The sequence below is a fragment of the Hipposideros armiger genome, unplaced genomic scaffold (assembly GCF_001890085.2).
Source record: "Hipposideros armiger isolate ML-2016 unplaced genomic scaffold, ASM189008v1 scaffold_30, whole genome shotgun sequence".
NCBI classification, from domain to species: domain Eukaryota; kingdom Metazoa; phylum Chordata; class Mammalia; order Chiroptera; family Hipposideridae; genus Hipposideros; species Hipposideros armiger.
In genome coordinates this window covers 2,587,863-2,607,795 of record NW_017731380.1, presented here as the reverse complement: position 1 = coordinate 2,607,795, position 19,933 = coordinate 2,587,863, and the positions used below count along the sequence as shown (strand labels likewise).

At 36.1% G+C, this 19,933-nt stretch overlaps 1 protein-coding gene across 1 annotated transcript in view; it reads right to left on the bottom strand.

Annotated features, from left to right (window-relative positions):
• Positions 1 to 19,218, bottom strand: part of BAZ2B (bromodomain adjacent to zinc finger domain 2B) — a 277,499-nt gene extending 258,281 nt beyond the window's left edge. Inside the window, exon 1 of the mRNA XM_019636819.1 lies at positions 16,813 to 19,218. The gene's annotated coding sequence lies outside the window, so the exon portion shown is untranslated. The remainder of the gene's footprint in view (positions 1 to 16,812) is intronic.
• Positions 19,219 to 19,933: the final 715 nt, after the last annotated feature.

Genomic DNA, 19,933 nt, shown 5'->3' with positions numbered 1-19,933 from the left:
TAAAAAATATAAAACGTTTTACAATATTTTACACTGACACTATCTTTGAGATTTCCCTGTGTGCGTGCCTCAAGAAAACCAAAAAGGTTTGTTACTTCACCTTATAGAAATATAGTTGCTAAAAAGAATTAGGTTGGTTTGAAATGTTACTATTGTAAGAACACATGGAAAATGTTTTCAATTTATTCTTTCCTAGATTAAGTTTGTGTAAGTAAAATGTTAATAAACATAAATATTTCAGAAATTTTCTTTTGTGAGAAGTCCCTAGAGATGTGTCAGTGTTGTCACTCTCCATTATATTTTTACCCTCAGAGGAAATATTGATCAAAACTTTCATGAAATAGTTACATACTATATCCCAATAGAAAATTTTACACTCCTGCATCCTGATATTACGAATTTGAATAACAAATTAACCACAGCCATTAAGTCTGTTTTCCACAGACAGCTTTTGTTTTACTCTGATATTTTCTTAAAAGCTGTGCAACAATCTATAGTCCAAAGTTTGTGTCTCCAACAAAGAAAAGGATTTTACCACGTACTTCAAACTATTAATACTTCAAAAAATAGACTATCAGTACAGGTTGCTAGGGTAACATCTCTCAAACAACCTTCCGACCATCTTTTGATTCTGTCAAGATTTCCAGGGCCCCTTTTAGTCTAGAATCAGGCACCTTCATTACAGTAGACAGCTAACCCAAGCTTCAGAGAAACAATAAAAATTACATAATATGTAATGAATTGGAAATAGAAAATTTGATTAGAATATTATTGATATTGTTTTAATGTTCTATTTTCCTTCATGTTAAGCTATCTATAACTACAACAATTTAGTAAACTCTGCTTCTGTAAACCAAAATGAAAAAAAAAATTAGTATCTGGGGCCGGCCAAGTGGCTCAGTTGGTTAAGAGCGTGAGCTCTGAGCAATAGGGTCGCTAGTTCAATTCCCACATGGGCCAGTGAGCTGAGCCCAAGCTAAGCTGCCGCTGAGCTGCCAACAGGTGGCAGGATGGCCCAGCTGGTGAGAGCACATGCTCCTAACAACAAGGTTTCCAGTTCAACTCTCGCATGGGATGGTGGGTTATGCCCACCAGCAACTAAGATTGAACACGGCACCTTGAGCTGAGCGGCCACGAACTTCCAACGGGTGGCCGGATGGCGACTGGACTTGGAGCTGAGCTAGCTGAGCCCTCCACAACTAAGATTGAAGGACAACAACTTGGCTGTTCCCCTTCCCCAACTCCCAAACACTGTTCCCCTTCCCCAATACCCCAATAAAATCTTTAAAAAAAAAAATGAGTATCTGATTCTCACTAGTCCTCAGAATTCAAAAACTCTTTACAGCATCTCCTTTTCATGGCAACAACAATGTCTGCATATATTCAATAATAATTTCATCTTCTTTTTATCAGGATATAATTGGACAAACCTAAAGTTGTACCTGGAGTGTCACATTTGAGAACCATGCTCATTTAAACAGGTATGACAAGGTACTTGTTAGGAACTAAGGTTGGGTTTACTTACAGACTCAATGCCTATAAAGCCATACCAGGAAAACCGGTCTGGTCCCTGGCTTACAGATAATAAGATCACTCACTTCCTGGCAGACCAGGAACATTAAGAAATTTGAGGGATACTTAAGGATACCACTCTGAGTGAAATCTGGTAGTATCCTGGGCTTCTTTCCTAGCCTGAGAAAAGCAATTAACAATGGCTTTTAAATGTCTTAGCTGAGATTCCTCATGAAAAGTTACAGTCACAGTAATTTTGTAGCCTTAGTTATACAATAGTTTATAGGCTCCAGATATGCAAACACAAAATCAAGGAGCCCTATATAGCTAACACCCTTACTGCGCCTATGAAAATAATCACCTGTACCTCACAATAAGACCAGCCTTTTTAAGAGATAAAGAAAAACTCTTAAGCTTATTATGATCACATCCCTCTAAACATCTTACCAAAACCATTTCTTCCAAACAATTCAAACACAAATATAATTCCCAAAAAAACTTAAGAACATACGATTAGCTGTAACAATTAAGAATATACAAATTAAAATGAAATTATTTCCATTAAAAAATATAATGAAAAAAAAATTCTCAAAGTCCAGTGGCAGGACTATAAAATGGTACAAACTCTTCTAAGGAGCATCTTTGAATATGTGAAAAGAGCCTTATTAAAATCTGAATAAGATAGCACCCATCCACATAATATCTCCGAAAAATCCACCAAAAAAAAACAAAACTAGTGAGTGAAATGCCATCATCAAAGAAGCCAGGGAAAATAACAATATCGTAACAAGACTCTGATTCTATACACAAATGCCAAGAGTACCACAAAGTGCAGATTTTAGGAAATAAATGAGAATATTCTGAAATGTCCCAACCCATAACTGGCAAAACTGAAGCTTAGGGACATGGGAGGCCTGTGGGCAAAGAAGGCATCACAGAGATTGGGACCCATGTTCTCACAGCAAAACAACATCAAGGGCTTCCATTTGGCCTCATCGTTTTAATTTCCCTCAACCTGTTATTAGGGTTGAAAAGGAGCCAGCTTCTCAGGTGACGATCAAATTTGACTAAGAAGACACAAGTAAACATTGACTCACCATACAAAATGCATAATCCACAGTATTACAGAGTAGCCATTCTCCCCCTCCCCATCTGCAGGTATGCCAGGCTCTTCCTAAAGCAAAGGGACTATTAAAAATCAAAGGTTGACACTCACACAAAGATCATAGGTGCATCCACAGCACAGATCTCAAGAGATTCAGAGAAAAAGTCCTAGGAGAAAATATAGTCAAACTGTATTTCCTGTTACTCAGTTCACCATGTTGCTTATGCCAAATATTAAAAATTATCAACATATAAGTATTTTTAAGAAACAGTCCTATGCTACAAGAGGTAAAATCAAAACAAAAAACTGACAATGCTTTAAAAAGTTGACTTTTAGTTATCTAGTTCAATATTCCTTATAATGGAGATTTTAAAGTATACAAATGGAAATGTGCTATAGATAACAAGTGTTGATGGGAAGTTGGGCCTTAAAATGGGCATTAAACAACAGTTTCACTAGCAAAAAAGGATGAGAAAGAATAAAATGTCAAAAAATAAAATATAATATGAGAAGTGAGTATAAAATCTCTGGCAAGGTGGGCATTTTTTAAGTTTAAAAATGAAAAGAAAATGTTTTTTTTTAATCTAAAGACCTGAAGTTAATTTTTACATTTCTGTAAATAAAAAAAACAACATACTAAAATGCAAAATTACAGTAAATGTAACAAAAGCATATCATTAATACTTAGAAGAATTTATGAATGGCTTATATATACTGAGATTTCAGTGCAATGACAGGCAAATAGCAAAGACAAATGACAAGAGAGAAATATAACAGGTTAAGATACTGAAAAATACTCTAATTAGTCACAGAAATGCAGATTAAATAAGGTACAATTTTTTGCAATGGAATTGGCAAGAACTAAAAATGATGACTATACCCAATCCAATAAAAGTGTAGTAAAATAGGTATGGTTATATATTGCGATATGGTTATATAATCCTTTCAAAGCCCAAGTTCATAACTATATATTCAGAGCCTTAAAGTACCCCAAGCCCTTGACCCAGAAATTGGATTTCTGGCAATTTGTGCTATATAATAATGCAACACAACAACAAATAAAAGCATTATGCATAAAAACGCTCACTGAAGGTAGGAAGGAAGGAATCGGTCTATCTCTAGGCACAACCATGAGCTCCACTATCAGCTTCTATACTGGGACATGAAGGGGAAATCAGATGGAGGCAAGTGGAGAGTTGGGAAAATATCAGACAAAAAAAACTCTTCACAAAGGTATTAGAAAGTAAGCAGATTTTACCAAGCACAAACAGAGGAATGAAGAATGCATACAGGGTACATCAGGCGAAAAATCATGGCGTCTTGAAGGCCTATAGTCAGGGATCCGTAACATGCATGGTATGTCTGTAATACATTTAGGACATGCTGCCGCCTCCCATCTTCCAGTGGTTTTCAGCAACTGATGTTTGGCAGTGGTATAAACACATACAGAGCAATAAACACAAACACGAATAAAAAATATTAGGCCGACTGGGTGTGATTACTCATCTATATATAATATGATATACCAGGAGGGAAGTAGAAGGGTTTTAAAAACAGATGACAGTCTGTCTTAAGCTAAACTCATCATAATCCATGTATGATGTATTTATTAGAAAGAATATCTAAGTACTGGCAAGTGGCAAGCCACAACCAATCTCTAATTCTCACTTTATCATCGTCCGAAAAGGAGGAAATAAATGTTCGATGACATCAAATTATTGTTATAGTCATATGAAAGAGATTTGAATGTAAGGCAATCCAATCTCCGACCTCCCCAAACTAGCTCAACCCCATTCCTTTAAATTATTATGTACCTCATATTTATCCTTCTGTCCATTCACATTGCTATTAGTCTAGTCATTACCACCTGACACCAATTTCTGCAATAAATCACTGGTCTTTCTTTGAATAGCCTCTTCTTTCTATCCATTGAACAGGTTAATGTCAACTCTTTATTTTATTTTATTTTATTTTATTTTATTGGGGAACAGCCATGGTCATTGGTTACACATTGCTTTCATGCTACAATGGCATAGTTGACTCTTTTATAGGGCGGGCACAGCTCACAGTGGACCATGCGGGGATTTAACTGGCAACCTTGGCGTCATCAGCACCATGCTCTAACCAACGGAGCTAACCAGTCACCCACATCAATTCTACTTTTCTAAAACAACTTTTTAATCATGTCACACCTCTGCCTAAAAAAAATCTAGAAGCTAACCCAATTTCCCCTTTCTAACTTTATCTCCCATTACTTTCAAACAAATTTTAGGTAGATTTCCCTCCATCCTCTCCTTTATTCAGGTTACTGTTCTAAGATAAAATATCTACTACTTCCTTTAAAATCCAACTGAAGTTTCACCATCACCTTGAACCACTTTAATTCCAAACCCATATTTTTTTACATTTTGGAAGATATCAATAGCAATACTTAAGCATATGAACTATCCTGAACCATGCTACCTTCATATATAGTAGAGACTCACCTTATTGGGGGGTATGGGAGTGTGGGCAGTTTCTAGTGTTAAAATAGAGTAAATATTATCTTTGACATGGATCACACTGGAGAAGAATCTACTGTTTCTCCATAAGTCCAACACAGCCACTTTCACCACCAGCATTAAAGCAGATGTCATTTACCGAGTCCCAGATACCCAAAGCTGACCTGCATTTAGCATCTATGGTACACAAAAACTATTTGTATTAAGACTTAAGAGCCACAATTAGCATAAGATGCTCACTCTGTGAGAGCAACCCAGGAACACAGCACCTGACTCATGCATCCTACCTAAGCATGGTTCACTGAGTAAATGATGGCTGTTAAAATTGTTTTCCTTCCCCACCCCCAACTGTTTTCCTAACATAAACAATGGAATTTTCATGAGTTAAAAACACAAAAGAGACTTCACTGTATGTACATCCATCTTTTCTAAGCAAATTATGAACTCCTTGCGCATAGTAGGGGTCATGCATTTTATTCTAGGCATCATGAATTGTTTCTGGTTATTAAGAAATAGATGCTGACCTGATTCTTGTTCTCAATTTAATTATCAATTTATTACCTAATCACTACTGCCTAATATGGAACTATTAGCACATCACAACAGTGCCAAACATGGGAAACTAATAAGCGATTTTTTTTGTTTCCATGGATAACCACAGGATTATTTTTAGCTCCCTTGTGAAGTGCTGAGATTACAAATACAGAAACAGGGCAAGCTGAGTGGCTCATTGGTTAATAAGAGTTGGCTTGGGACTCCAGCTCTGAGCAGCAGGGCCGCCGGTTCGGATCCCACATGAGCCAGTGATGCTGCACCCTCTACAGCTAAGATGGTGAACAACAGCTCAACCTGGAGCTGGCCTGCCATGAGTGACAGCGTAGGCTGCAGTGGGGCTACCGTGGAATGCTGTAAACTACTGTGAGCAGCCTGCAGCCAGCGTGAGCCACCGTGAGTGGCCGCCCAATGGCCGGCGACCGATCTGCCTCACCCAGGAAAAGCACAGTGATCACAACACCAACATGGGCCAGTGAAGTGACATCCTCCACAACTAGACTGAAGAACAAAAGGACAGCAACTTGTCTGTTCCCCTTCCCCGATTCCCCCCCGCCAATGCTGTTTCCTCCCCCAATTAACCAATAAAATCTTAAAAAAAAATACAGAAACAAACATACCAGGTATGTGTGGTTAATTTAGTTGGTACCTGTGGACTTCAGCTGCAATGTATCAAATGATACCTACTATTGTAGAATAAAATATTTGCAATAAATCACAAACAAAAATGACTTATTTCCCAAAAGGTGTCTCACATTAAAATGAAAAAGGTCAAATTCAAGGTACTATATGTCAGAGCATACTTCATAAAAAAAAAAAAAAGATTTCACAAAATAAATGAACAAACAAAGCAGAAACAAACTCAGATTCAGAAAACATTTTGATGTTTGGGAGATGGGAGCGGGGTTGGGGAGTTGGGTGAAAAAGGGGAAGGGATTAAGAAGTACAAATCAGTTGTTGCAAAATAGGGGGATGTAAAGTACAACATATGAAATATAGTTAATATTGTAAAAACTCTGTGTCAGATGGATACTAGGCTTATTGGGGTGATCACTTCATAAGGTATATAAGTGTCTAATCACTATGTTGTATACCTGAAGCTAATATAACATTGTATGTCAACTGTAAAACTGAAAATTTTTAAATTATTTTTTAAAAAACAGGGAAATTCTGGTCACATTCTATTTAGCTTTTTTTCCCCTCCTGAGCATGCCTTGCTCCTCCCCGCCCATTTCACACATAGTACAAAAGCATTTACACATTCTTTAAACAATTTCTTTTATGAGTTTTGGCAAGTATATCTATGAGCAGACCTTCTGGAGAGGGAAGGGGAAAGAGAGCTTTTTTACCTAACCTGCCAAAGTTACTACATGTTCTCTTCCTGGACCAACTGTTTACTGTTTACACAGCCCTTCCCTAACCCTTCACTTCCTACTTCAAATCCCCAAGGTATGATTGTAGATAAGAGCTATTTTCTCAACAAGTATGCAGAAAATAATAATGACAATGCACAAGAATTTAATGCTAAGACACTTAGACCACACTGGAGAAAATCTTGATACTTTCCAAGAGGACTCAATTATGTAACAATGTTCTAACCTCTTAACCCCATTTAAAAGCCTTCTTTAAAAACTGTCTCCTCTTTTTGTTATTACCCACCTACTCAAAACAATTCCTTTAGCTCTGCCGAACCGCTTTTAAAATAAGAGATTTGATCCCCAACCTCTGTCAGTTACTGTTGCCTCTCAGACCCTATTTCTTTCAATGTGCTACACTAACAACCCATAAAAGGAGAAACACATCATCAGTGACTTACAGGCTGTTCCCAGATTTTTTCAGATGCTCAAGATGGGCTTTGCTGCTTCTGTCACCATCATGGCTTATATTAACAGTAATCTTTTTTCCAAAAGATACTTTTCCTTACTTTTTGCAAAAATATGTTTTAACAACCATGTCATCATGAAAACCGGAAAAGATAATAAGTAGGGCTTCTCTCTAAATTCAGACACTACTAAATTGCCTTCTATTTCCACTCATTTCCACCTTTCATTTACCTCAAAACTCATTATCATACCAGACATCAAACAATGATCATGTAAAATGGTTAAGGTAAAAGTTTGAAATGATTATATAAAAATTTTAAGGTTTTCTTCTGCACATTTCTTGCAAGTAAAGGCTCATCACAATATTGCAAATAAGAAAAATTAAATAAATTTCATTATCTTAATGCAGAAATAATGAAATCAGGAAAAGTCTAGCCACTGAAAATTAAGATCTTGTACATTCGAGTTTGAATTTTTTTAATCTTTCCTTTTGATGCTCTATTTATAGTGGGATTTCTATTATTAGTGAAATTCAGTACAAATGCAATTAAGTAGGGATTATGAATTTTGTTGCTTTTTGTTCTTATGGCTATTTCTATTTTGGGCAGTCCTGCCAGTCTGTCTTGTTTCAGCCAAAGGAAGTAAAATGTGTAAAGGAGTTTTTCTGAGTCAGTCATCAAATCCCCTTGGAAGGCTAGTTCTTCACCACCAAATTTAGAAAAGGGAAACAGAAAGATGCTCTCCCTGCTCACTGTTGTCAGCAGGTCTGACCATGCATTAAGTTTCAAGAAAAACCATTTATAAAAGCACAGGAAAAGAACTAAGGAGAAGGGAGTGGTTCTGGTTAATCTCACATGAAACACAGTATTTGAATAACTGACCAGAAAGGGCAGTTCTGTCAGTTTTAACCTGGCCTTCACAAACAACAAGCCTATCATTGAAATGGATGATTTGAAACTGATTAACCCACCTTCTCCAGAGAAAGCCAAGCAGTCAGTTTTGAAAGCAATGAAGACAAAAAGTAGGATACCATGACATTTTCTTTTCCTCCTGGGAGAAAAGGCGTTGATTAGGGTGACCTCAAAAAGGCTGCAGAACCACTCCAGATGCCCATTAGACCTATCTTGAATTTACTTGTCCTATAGAGAACTCTGGCAGTCCTTTTGTGTTGGATCCTTTCTTCCTGATCTCTAAATATTCTGTTTACACATTCTTCTTGGTCTAATTCAATGCTATTTAAACCAAAGAACCTTTTCTAATGATCCCAGCCAGAAGTCATCTCTGCCCTATTCTGCGCTTTCAAACTTTCATCCAGTCTTCCAAGACTATGCTTGAAGACCGCATTCAGTATAAAAGTGATGAATGAAGGTAGCTGCCACCCTTTCTCCTGTTATTAGTACTAGAGCAATAAGTGTTAAATACCTGTGGTTGTCCTTGGTGAGTCAATTCATTTTTCAAGTAATGGCTAAATTTTCTACTATCTTGTTGGGTTACTAATATTTTTTTTATATTGAGTCCATTACCTCATATTTAATCTAAATATAATTTATCTGTTGCAGTGAGGACCAGAAAAGGTACAGAAAATCCCAAACCTTCATTTTGGACAAAATTGAAGAATTTTCCATTTGATCTAGTAAGAAGTGGGGAGGAAGGGAGACTAGATTTATTTGAATTTTACTTCCTTTGATTTTCTCGGCTTATTCTGCGATGATATGCTAAAGAGCACGGAGATAACTGAAAGGACGATAGTCACAGGGGAGAAAAAAATGGCATAGCGTAATTCACAAAATGACTAATATAACCTCAAATAATGTCAAGTTAACTGTACATATCACGTTATTATCCTATGCAACTCAAAACTAAAACGTAACACAGCGTCCTTTAATAACCTTTGAATTTATTATTTAGAAAAAGTGCAGCTTACTATCAGCTAGATTACATTTGGCCATATATTCTGTTATATTACCAACATATCCAGCCATTTGTGAAGCCAAGAAAGAGTAAAATGCACTCTTAGGACTGGTACTCAACCTTGAAGTGCTAAAAGCTACTTCATCATCTAGCGTGAGGACAAACACACGCATGCACACGTGAACCGAACACAGGTTGTGTGGCAAGCTCAGCATAATCACCGTCCTTGTAAATCATTACTCAGGTACCCACTTACTTTAACATACACAAATCAAGGCAGACCTACAAGGGTATCTGAAATCACATTTAACGTTCTCTCCTCCTACCCTTCCCATTGGAAGCTTGGGAGACAGGTTTTCCTTTCTCCTCTCAGTCCCAACTCTGCAGCACAACATGCAGGAAACTATCATAGCTGGACTAGCTGACATGTATCATGTAAATACTGGAAGAGCACAGCTGTGCTTAGTATTCATTCCACAAGTGACCCAAAAAGCAGAAGAGACTTCTCATTAGATGCCTTCTAAAAAATTAAGAATATTTTCTAGTTTTAGGATTAGCATTTTTCTAACCCAATTATAATGTCTTGTTGATTTTCCTATTTTGCCTTTCATGCTCATAAGGGACGCATACTGTCCTTTTCCTACATATTAGATGAAATTGTTTTACGGGCTAATCAATCACAATGTACTGCTTGTGTTGTTTCCCATAACTATATATAACTAGTAAAATATACATTTAACACTATTTTCAAATCAAAGATAATTCAGTTATTTACCTAAGGACAAAATCATAAGACAACATATTTTCCAAAAAGTACAATGATTATGTAATCTAGGTTTGTTTGGTTTGGGCAAAGATGAGCTATATGATGGGTAATACATTATTGACCTTTTACACTTGGTTCCTTCAAAGCTTCTTCATTTTACTCAGCATTTAGTTTAAATTAAATATTTAAAATTGAAGCTGTTCTATGTTGCAAACACAGCTAAAATGAAGAGCTTCTGTGGCAGCAGTGACCAGATTTTAAATGCAGGTAGATCAATAAAAAATAAAAAAAATAAAAATCCACCAAGCACAGGCTCCATGTGTGAGTGGAATGGTTTATAATAGCTTGCAAATGACTATGTGCTTGCTGTAACCAGCTGTTCTTAAATTATGAATATGCAACCAATTCATGTTAAAGCCAAATCCCAGCACTATTTCTACAGAGAAATCCCAGTAGTTTTGCTTGTTCTACATGTTAGCTCTGTTAAGGATACAAATAGCAGTAAGCTTCTGAACAAATAGGACCAAACTATTGGCATTTCATGCACTGGGTCCATTATCACAGCAGGGGATGTCAATCATCGGTACATTCCTATAACAGCTCAGGCAATATGACAATGATCTCGTAGGGAAAAAAAAAAAATCAAAATCTCTGCAGCATACTCCAAGTCCTGACAACCTAATGCTTTCTTACTTCAGCCAATCAGATTGCCAGACCTGACCTACTAGAAGATTTGCATCAAGCTTGAAACATTCAAAAACATCAATCATAAAAACAAAGACAGGACATTGAATTATACAGTATTAACCTCCAGGGTTTGCATACAAAGACCTTAGATTTATTTATGTCCCAGCAAGTTAAGAGCTTCAGTACACCGTTCTTTACACCAAACTGACTGCCAATTTGATGAACCTCTCTGCCCTCAGCAGGAGTGCACCGTCTTTGATTAATGAGTGCATGCTTGTGGAAAAGTGTTAAGAGGAGGAAACAGGAAAAACACACAATTATGCCTACACATAGTTTAAGCTTATCAATGCAATAACTATCTTCAAACCAAATGCTCGTTTTTCCTCATAAACACACACACGTGAAAACAAAAAATTGTAAAGGTTCTTATCTATATATTACCTTCATGATTAGTATCATTGCTAACGCAATTTTTATTTTGAATGAAAGGCATTCAAAAAACCTACGTACATGCCAAATTTCATAAATTATAAAAATAACTACCTTAAAAGCATTGATTGTATTTTTAAAACACAAATTGAAAACACCTATCTTATACAATAAGTTTTTAAATATGTGAGATAGGAACAGTATTTTCACCTCATATTCTTATAAAAGCCTATTCATTTTTAAAACTCAATGTTTAACTTACAAATATCAGGACTATTAAATATCTTACATCTCAAACTACTGACTTACCACAAATCACAAAGCACTCAAAATAGACTTAAAAGTCATGTAAATTAGTATTATTTTTCTTTCAGCAAACATGTTGCCAATATTTTATGACTCCACATGTAATTGCAAATTAGCTAAATATATTTATTGCCCAAAACTTCAAAGTTAATATGGTCAACAGAAAAACTTATGAATGAAAGTTTAAACTTTTTGTGACTTTTTCGTTTAAAATTGCCTTCCTTTAAGAAAGCCAATGAGGAAAAATTCCTACTTAAATTATGGGATACTTATCTGCACAATTAACATTATGTTACCTCTAAATGTGAGCTAAGCATTGAGATTCCTTTAAAAAAAAAGTTTACATTTTATAACTCAATTTACCATAGCTTACACAGTTTAGTTTATATGAATATCTGCCTTAACACAAATATGTTATGAGTAAATGTATTTCTTAAAAATTGTGTCATAGGCTAAGGTAACGACTTTCTTTTTAGGGAATTGTGTGGCTATTACATAAAAGGGTTGAGAAAGTATATTACCTGAAGATAAATCTTAGCTTTAGTCTAAGTAATGTATGATCTACTGAAAGGGAAAGCATCTCTATAAACTTTTGATTTCAGGAAATCATAATTCTGGAATCACTCAACAGTGTATTATAAGTGTTTAAAATTTATTTATATTGTATAGTAAGTCCTTTTAATGGGATTTTACTCTGCAAATTACATATTCTAATTATCAATTTCACATTTTAAGTATTTTAAAGGCAAACTATTTTATTTGAAATGTAAATTTTATGCACTTTGAAAAATTGTTTAAATGCATATTTAAAAATTTTTTAAATTAAGTCAATAAATATTAAGACTAGAAAAGATCTAACAAAGTTACAAGCTACATTATATCCTTATACTCATCATCCTAACGTTTTTACACAAATTTTTTTTTAATGTGTTTTTCTTTTCTGTTGAGATTATTATTATTCTTTTCTCCTTCTTATCTCCTTTCCCACCAAGGGAAAAAAAAAGGAGCAAATAATTAGAAAAAGAAAACACTTAAGCACCAAAGGAATGATCTGACACCATTTTAGTACCAGTTCGATAGTTAAAACTATTAAAGTTATTAGTGCAATAAAAATATAATTTCAATTTTTAAAGTAATTAAGTGACTACAATTATTTAATATCTTTACTTCCTTATAAAGAAAAAAGCAAAGCTGCCCATTTACTCAATAATTCTTTTCTGATTATCTCGTATAACAAAAGTTTAAAGAAGTATTTAATCAAAAGGGTAAACATTTATTAAAGCACTGTATTTTTAAAACCTTATGGTATGAAATGTTTAACTTTACATAACCAAAAACCTTAAAATACCTAAGTAGGTAATTTAATTAACCCCTCAGAATATCAACTATATTAAATATCATTAAACCTGGATGATGTCATTTTACCCAAGAGTCAAAATCACCACATTACTTTGTTTATGATAAATCATATCTTCTTTTGGTAGTTTTAGCTAGGACTAGGTCAAAACTCAGAAACTACCACTTAAAATCTCTTTCTTTGAGAAATATTTAAACCTAAAAGTAATCAAGTTCTAACATATACATTCACTAATTCAAGGAGATAAGACAGAAAACATGAACTTTCATGCAACTGTGATATCCTACATCTTGTATAGTAACACAAAAGTAGCAACAAAGACATTAACAATTGCAGTTCAAGCTGGGAGTGACTGTTCTGTTTCAATTCAATGACACCACTAATGGCTTCTTAGCAGCTCCATGAAATCAACCAGCTGTCAAGTTGATGCATCAGAAGGAACAGTTATGCACTCCCATAAGAAAAAGCAACACATCAGGATGTTTGGCAAAACATCTGCTCCTTTACACTGCAGTTCTATAATAAACATGCAAACAAAGAAATAGGAGAAAGGGCAACAGAATTAAAATTCCAAGGTTTCCATTACAGACTTATATGCATTTTAAATAAATGGCTTATAAAAATAAAAACAAATTTCTGCCAAGTTGAATACTTTAAGTTATTCTAAATCTTTTGAAAATGATAAATATAATTACTCAGATTCTTCTAAAAGGCAAAAACTACATAAGGATGTTTACATTTTTTAAATTGAGATCAAACTACATTGACCAAGTAAAATCATGTTATGCACAAAATTCAAAAATACTAAAATATATCCTTCCTTTATTTAATAACTATTTAGTAATTTATGTCAACAGTATTCTAATAAACACATTTCCAAGGCTGAATAGTCTAAAAATATTTTTCTGTAGTGTTTGAAAGCTTTATGTAAAGGCTGCTATACTTCAGCACTAGTTTAACATATGAGAACAGTAAAGGTACTATTCTCTGGATTTTAAAATGTGTACCTACTCCTACTTCTCTACAAACCATTATATGAATACAACAGTATTAAGTTCTCGTAAATAACTTCCTAGTTTTAAAGCATACAATTTAGTTTCCTAAAAAAAAAAAGCTTATCATCATAGGCTTAAAATAATTTTACATTCAACCATTAATTTCAAACATTTGTAAAATCTTACTTTTTTCTATCTGAAATGTTATCCAAATTATTGATTATGCAGCACAGTGACAATGTACAGTGTTTACAATAGGTGTGAGACATCAAATGTACTTAACTACCATTTTCTTAAACTGCTTATCCTCTGTTGCTTGCTATTTATAATCTGCCAAATCTTCTAGTCCTTTGTTGCATGTATAATTTAGAACCATCTGTTCTATGTGATTTTAACTATTTAAACATTTTTCACCTACCTACAATTCACATAAATGGCAGACATTCAATTCAGTCAAGCTTTCTATATAGCATTTTACATAAAGCAAATTCCTAGATAAATAGCATAGCAGATAACACCAAAGACTGCTACAGAGATAAAAACATAGCACATACAACATAAGTTTTATGTGTTAGGCCAACCTTTTCAGTGTATTCAGAATTGTTTCTATTAGCTTTTTTTTTTTTTTTAGTTAATTGTAGTCAATGTTTTTCCCCAACCCAGAAGACAAAGAGAATGCAAATTAAATACAGACAGTTTCATGTCCTTGTTAGAAGAGAAGTAAATATGCTGACTGCAAATGACTATAGGAGACAGAATTCCACTTTCCCATTCAATTTACAGTGCCTCTTATTTATATACCAGTCAGTGTATCATTAAGTTTGATCATGTGACCAACTGAACTTTTGTGATGTGAAAAACTATTTTAGACAAGCAAATTTAAACTCTAGTTTTTATTGTTTATCTTTTCATAATGGCTGGCAGAGCTTATAGCTTGAGGTTATAAAATATATTTTTAAATCAATTCTGCCTTTTAAATACTAACCACATTTTTACCAGTCATCTGACTTAATATCTGCTACTAAATTTTAAAAGTATCCTGTATCTCCAAGTATTTTCAATAGTTACATATTTTCAAAATGTAAACAAATATGTATAAAGAACATTTAATTACAAGAAGGGATCTAGATTATCTAAAATGAATATATGTAAATATCAACCAAGCAGATCAAAGAAAAATCCACAGCAGAGAGTGAATAAGAAAGGGAATACGCTGACTAAAAATAACATTTGATACCTTTCAAGAATAAAAAAAACACGTAGACAAAAGCTGTGAATACCAAAGGACACTATAAAAGTTTATACCATTTTTTGCACATAATTTTCCACCTGTTACCGAAACATAAAATGTGTAGATGTTAAGGGTTCATTCTGAGAGCAGAACACAAAAATAAACCGCACAACTTATCGTTAACCAGTAATTTACACGGTCCTTTAAAACGGGGAAAAAATTCAGCGGAAAATTTACTCTTGGGACAATTTCTCGATAAAGTTTACATGACGTCACTGGGCCCCCTGAACATTCCCTAAACTTTGAGTCTTATCCAGACATACTTTTTGCCTTTCTAAGGCTTCTTTCCCTTCCTCAAACATTAAAAAAAGAGAGAGAGAGACTTGGGAATAAAAATTGCCCAAGATGGCGAAACGCTTGTTGTTTAGAGGGCAGAAGGAAAAAATGGAGGATATTGTAATATACACAAAGGGATAAATTTCAACAACTCGGCCAAGGACTGCAGCTGCTTCTCCCTTTATAAGGAAGCAACACACAAAAGATAAATACAGAGGCCCAGAAAAGAAGAGAAAAATCTCCCCAACGGCAGGGCCAGCTCCGACTCTCCAAACACTTCCTTCCTTTCCCAAGTCTCAATTCTGGGGTTCGTGGAACTACTTTAAGGGGAGGGGAGCTGCGAAAGGGCAAAGGGGGAGGAGGCGCGACGGGAGGATGGAAAGAGCGAAGAAGAGTTGCGAGCTGGCGGTGGCTCCCCGGGAAGAACTGCAGGGAGACAGACATTACAGTAGGAACAGCTACGCTCCTCCAACCCTCCGTACACGGACGTAGACATCTTTCCCAGGTGTTCTTCCCCGTCCCCCCCGCCCCCAGCTCATTTTCAGTAAACTCTAGAGCTCCAAGCTATGCAGGGAAAGAGCAAAAGAGGCCCGAATTGGGGGGGAGGGGGGTGGCCGGCACAGCTAATCAGTCCCGGAGGAAAGAGGGGGCGGAGGCAAAAAAGGGGCAGCAGTAGGCGGACTGGTGGGGCGAGGGGGGGGGGGCAATCTTGCAACTGCCCCGGTAGGAAGAGCGATCTCAACAATGCCAGAGATTTTTTTTTTTTTTTTTAAGAAGCAAAACTGTTGGCAGCGACCTGAGCGCAGGAAGCCGGAGCCAGGAAGCAGGAGACGCGGAGCCGGGCATCCGCGCAGGGCGGCCGGCACAAAGGCGGCGGACCCGCGGCGGTAGCGTCTGCCCGCGCCCGAGGCACGGCCCGCCCGCGGCCCTGCTGGACCGAAGTCCCGCACCGGCAGCTAGGAATAAAGTTTACGTTCTCCTGAGACCGCACCCCCCACCTCCCACCCAGGACCGCGCATCTCCGCGTCCTGCTCCCCCAAACTCCACTTGGGACCCCAGCACCACCCCAGCCTCGCAGCCAGCACAACAAAGAGACACACCGACCGGCGAGGGTAAACAGCCGCGGCAGGGCCAGCAGGGCGGGCAGGGCGGGCGCCGTGAGAGAGAGCAACTCCGGAGTCTTCCCCGCTCGCTCGCTCTTAGGAGCGTAGTTCCTCCTTTTCAGTTTCAACCGGCTTTAAAGCATTAGGAATTTTCACCTTCAACCCGCACCCCGCACCCCCGAGGATTTTGTAACTCACCTTTACTTTCCAACTGAGAGTTGCGGTGGATGGGATTTTTGCCTTCCCCAGATGGTCGAAGGTTACGATTTTTGTTTTCGGAATCTCCAACACCTCCTTATTCCTATTCTTTTTGCCAGAAAAGTACAGAGTTGGAGTGTAGGTGCGACCTGTGATCGGGAAAGCCCTTGACTGGCTCCTTCTCCGCCTTCCGCCTCTCTCTCTCTGATTAGTTCCTATCCAGCAGCAGATTGAAGCAGGAGATGATTCTTCTCAAGGTTTGTTCAGCAGCTTCACTTCTAGGCGAAGGCTTCATGAACCAAGTGACGTCAACCAACAAGGCTTCTCTCTCTCCTCTCTCTAACAATGAAAGTTGCTGTTAACAAGGGAAAAAAGAGAGAGAATTGTTTATACCATTTCAGTTCCAATAATAAATGACCTATCAGCTCCTAAAGGAACCAAAGGAGGGAGGGGGTTGCTTCTTCCTCCCAAGAATACTGTAGTTTTGAGCTTGCACTCTTCCTTGTCCCAGGAAAAAGTTAAGAAACTTAAATGTTTTGTTTGGCTTTTAAAAGTGGAGAGGACCGAAAATAGGATCGAAAACGTAATTTTTCAAAAACGTAAACATGAACATAGGGAACATAGATTAACCGTTTTCACCTAAACTTTTTTTGCCCATAAACTCAGAATTCGGTTGAAGTCTACAAGCCAACTAAGTTAATATGCCAAGAATTCGTGGATGTTTGGAAGTCAAAATAAAAGAAAAAGCAGGACGCAAAATGGTCCCGGGATTAAACGCTACTGCCCTAACACGGGCAAGTTAAGCAGGCTGTAATGTTTATGCACTGAGTTAAAATTTAAATAAAACACATTAAAATAGTAAACAGTTTTAAAGTTATAAATTAAAACTTAAAAGGTAGCCTCAGTAGTCGTCTCCCCCCCTCCCAGTTTCTGAGAGGTTAAAAAAAGGGGGCAGGGGATAGCTAATTGCAGGACCTGAACATTTTTTAAAACATCAAGACTGGTAACCCGTTGTTTCATCTTTAAATTACACACGAAGTATGCTGTTTGTCTACCCCCCAGAACCTCTTCGAACTTGGTCATTTTACTCTAAATTTCCCCCCCAATTCCAACATCCCAAAACCAGTAAAGTTAAACTAAAGTACACAAACAATATTACCTCTGCCCGCACACACCCTATAGCTTCCTAAAAATTATTTCTTAAAAAAAAGTCTTTACGTTGGCAAACGCTTTATTACCCAAGAAGATGCATATTTAAAAATTTTTTTTATTTGAGGTAGTTAGTATCCCCCCCCACCATCACGCAAAACATTAAAGTCTCAAAGTTCAGGTAATTAAAAATTACATAATTTCACTTTCAGGAAAAGCAAAGGAAAGGCAAGCTGTAGGAAAACTAACTTGACCATATATGTATATTTTGTACATATAAATGCGGATAAATGTATCTTAAAAGACGCTATTGTTTTATGTTTCCTCTTCAGCCACTGGCTGTGATTTTAATTGTGCTGGAGGATCTTCATTAGTATTAACACATGGGGAGATTTCACAAAGCTGCTTCATTAGGAAAAAAAAAAAAGAAAGCTTGGCAGACTAGGTCTTTTTGCATGCACTGAGAATGTCAGCCTTACCTCGGTCATTTGTAACATAATAAGTGCAAGTACAATGATTGCAATGCAGGAGGAGCACTGGGGGAAGGGCGGAAATACTGCCTGTCTAATAGGGGTATCTGAAAAGAAGGCTGCTCATTACATAGTAAAATGTATGCTAAAAATTAGTGAAGATGATGTCTCAGGAGACTGATGCTAAATAAATTAATGTGCTGATATGTTTTTAATTATTATTTTTGTAGTAGTTTATTTCATTCTCAGGATTCACATTGAGCAGCAAAGCTGTGCTAGCACTTATTGATTTTTTTTCCCTGCCACATTCCCGGAATACAGATTTTAATCATTTCACTACACCACACTCGGTAATTTCATTAAAAACTGGAACCTTCCATCCCCAGAAAAGCATTTAATTTCAATGACATACAATTTCTCTCTTAGCAGAAAACTGTCTGTACAGTAAAAGCTGGCCTAAGGTTCAAATGCATAATTTAATCCTGAGTTTTCCATGCTCTGCATTCCTTTGAAGCTATAATTTGAGTAACTACCTAATAACTGTAATAAGGACAATAATTTCCTTTAATATATTATTAACTTATATTTAATTAACTCAGAGGCCAAGCTCTGTACATAGTTTGGGAAATAGTTTTGCAACATTCTCAAAGATGAAATGCAGTTAAATGGAAATCAATAAAATAATTGATAAATAAAAAACTCAGATATCTAAAATTCATGAGTTCTTATATTTCAATAAAAATAAAGCTTCAATTTTTATATTAAAATATAACAAATAATTTGGTGTTACTTGGTAATTCAAATATATTAATTTTCCAATTTAATCTATACTTTAAAAACTGATTTTTAAAAGTATGCTACACTAGGAATTTAAAACTGGATTACTCCAGTATTTGATACCCTCTTACTAAAAAGTTGTGCTTCATATTTTTTAATATGATTCCTTCCCTTTTTTCATGTTCTCACATTTGATTGTCTCAGAGATTACAACATAGAGTTGGGGGTGAGGGGAAAAGAAAAGAATTACTATAGTTATAAAACAATCTAGCTCTCATAGTACTTAGTGTTTTACCTAAGATCATTATCCAAATTAGTACTTCATCATGTACAGAATTGTAAAAGAATTAAATCATCAAACAGATCTTTTCCAATATTACTGATAATTATTTCTGAACGTCTATATATGATATATGCCTATCCCACCACCATAGACTCAATTGTTGCACTTTCTTCTTTAAAGCAGCATCTATTTTTAGGACCAAGACAGAACTTCATAAATAGGTAGAGAGGTAAAGATGGACAGATATCTGATTTACTACTATAGGTATTGTACATGGATCTTCAAAGAGTAAGGAATTGCCATATACAGAGAACAAAGTCTAGGAAGGCAGACGACAAAAAGCCCAAAGAACGAGATATCTAAATAGTAGAACAAGCTGCCCACTGTCATGTCTTGTTTCTGTTTCATCGGTACAGACTAATGAAGCTTTTCATTCATTGAA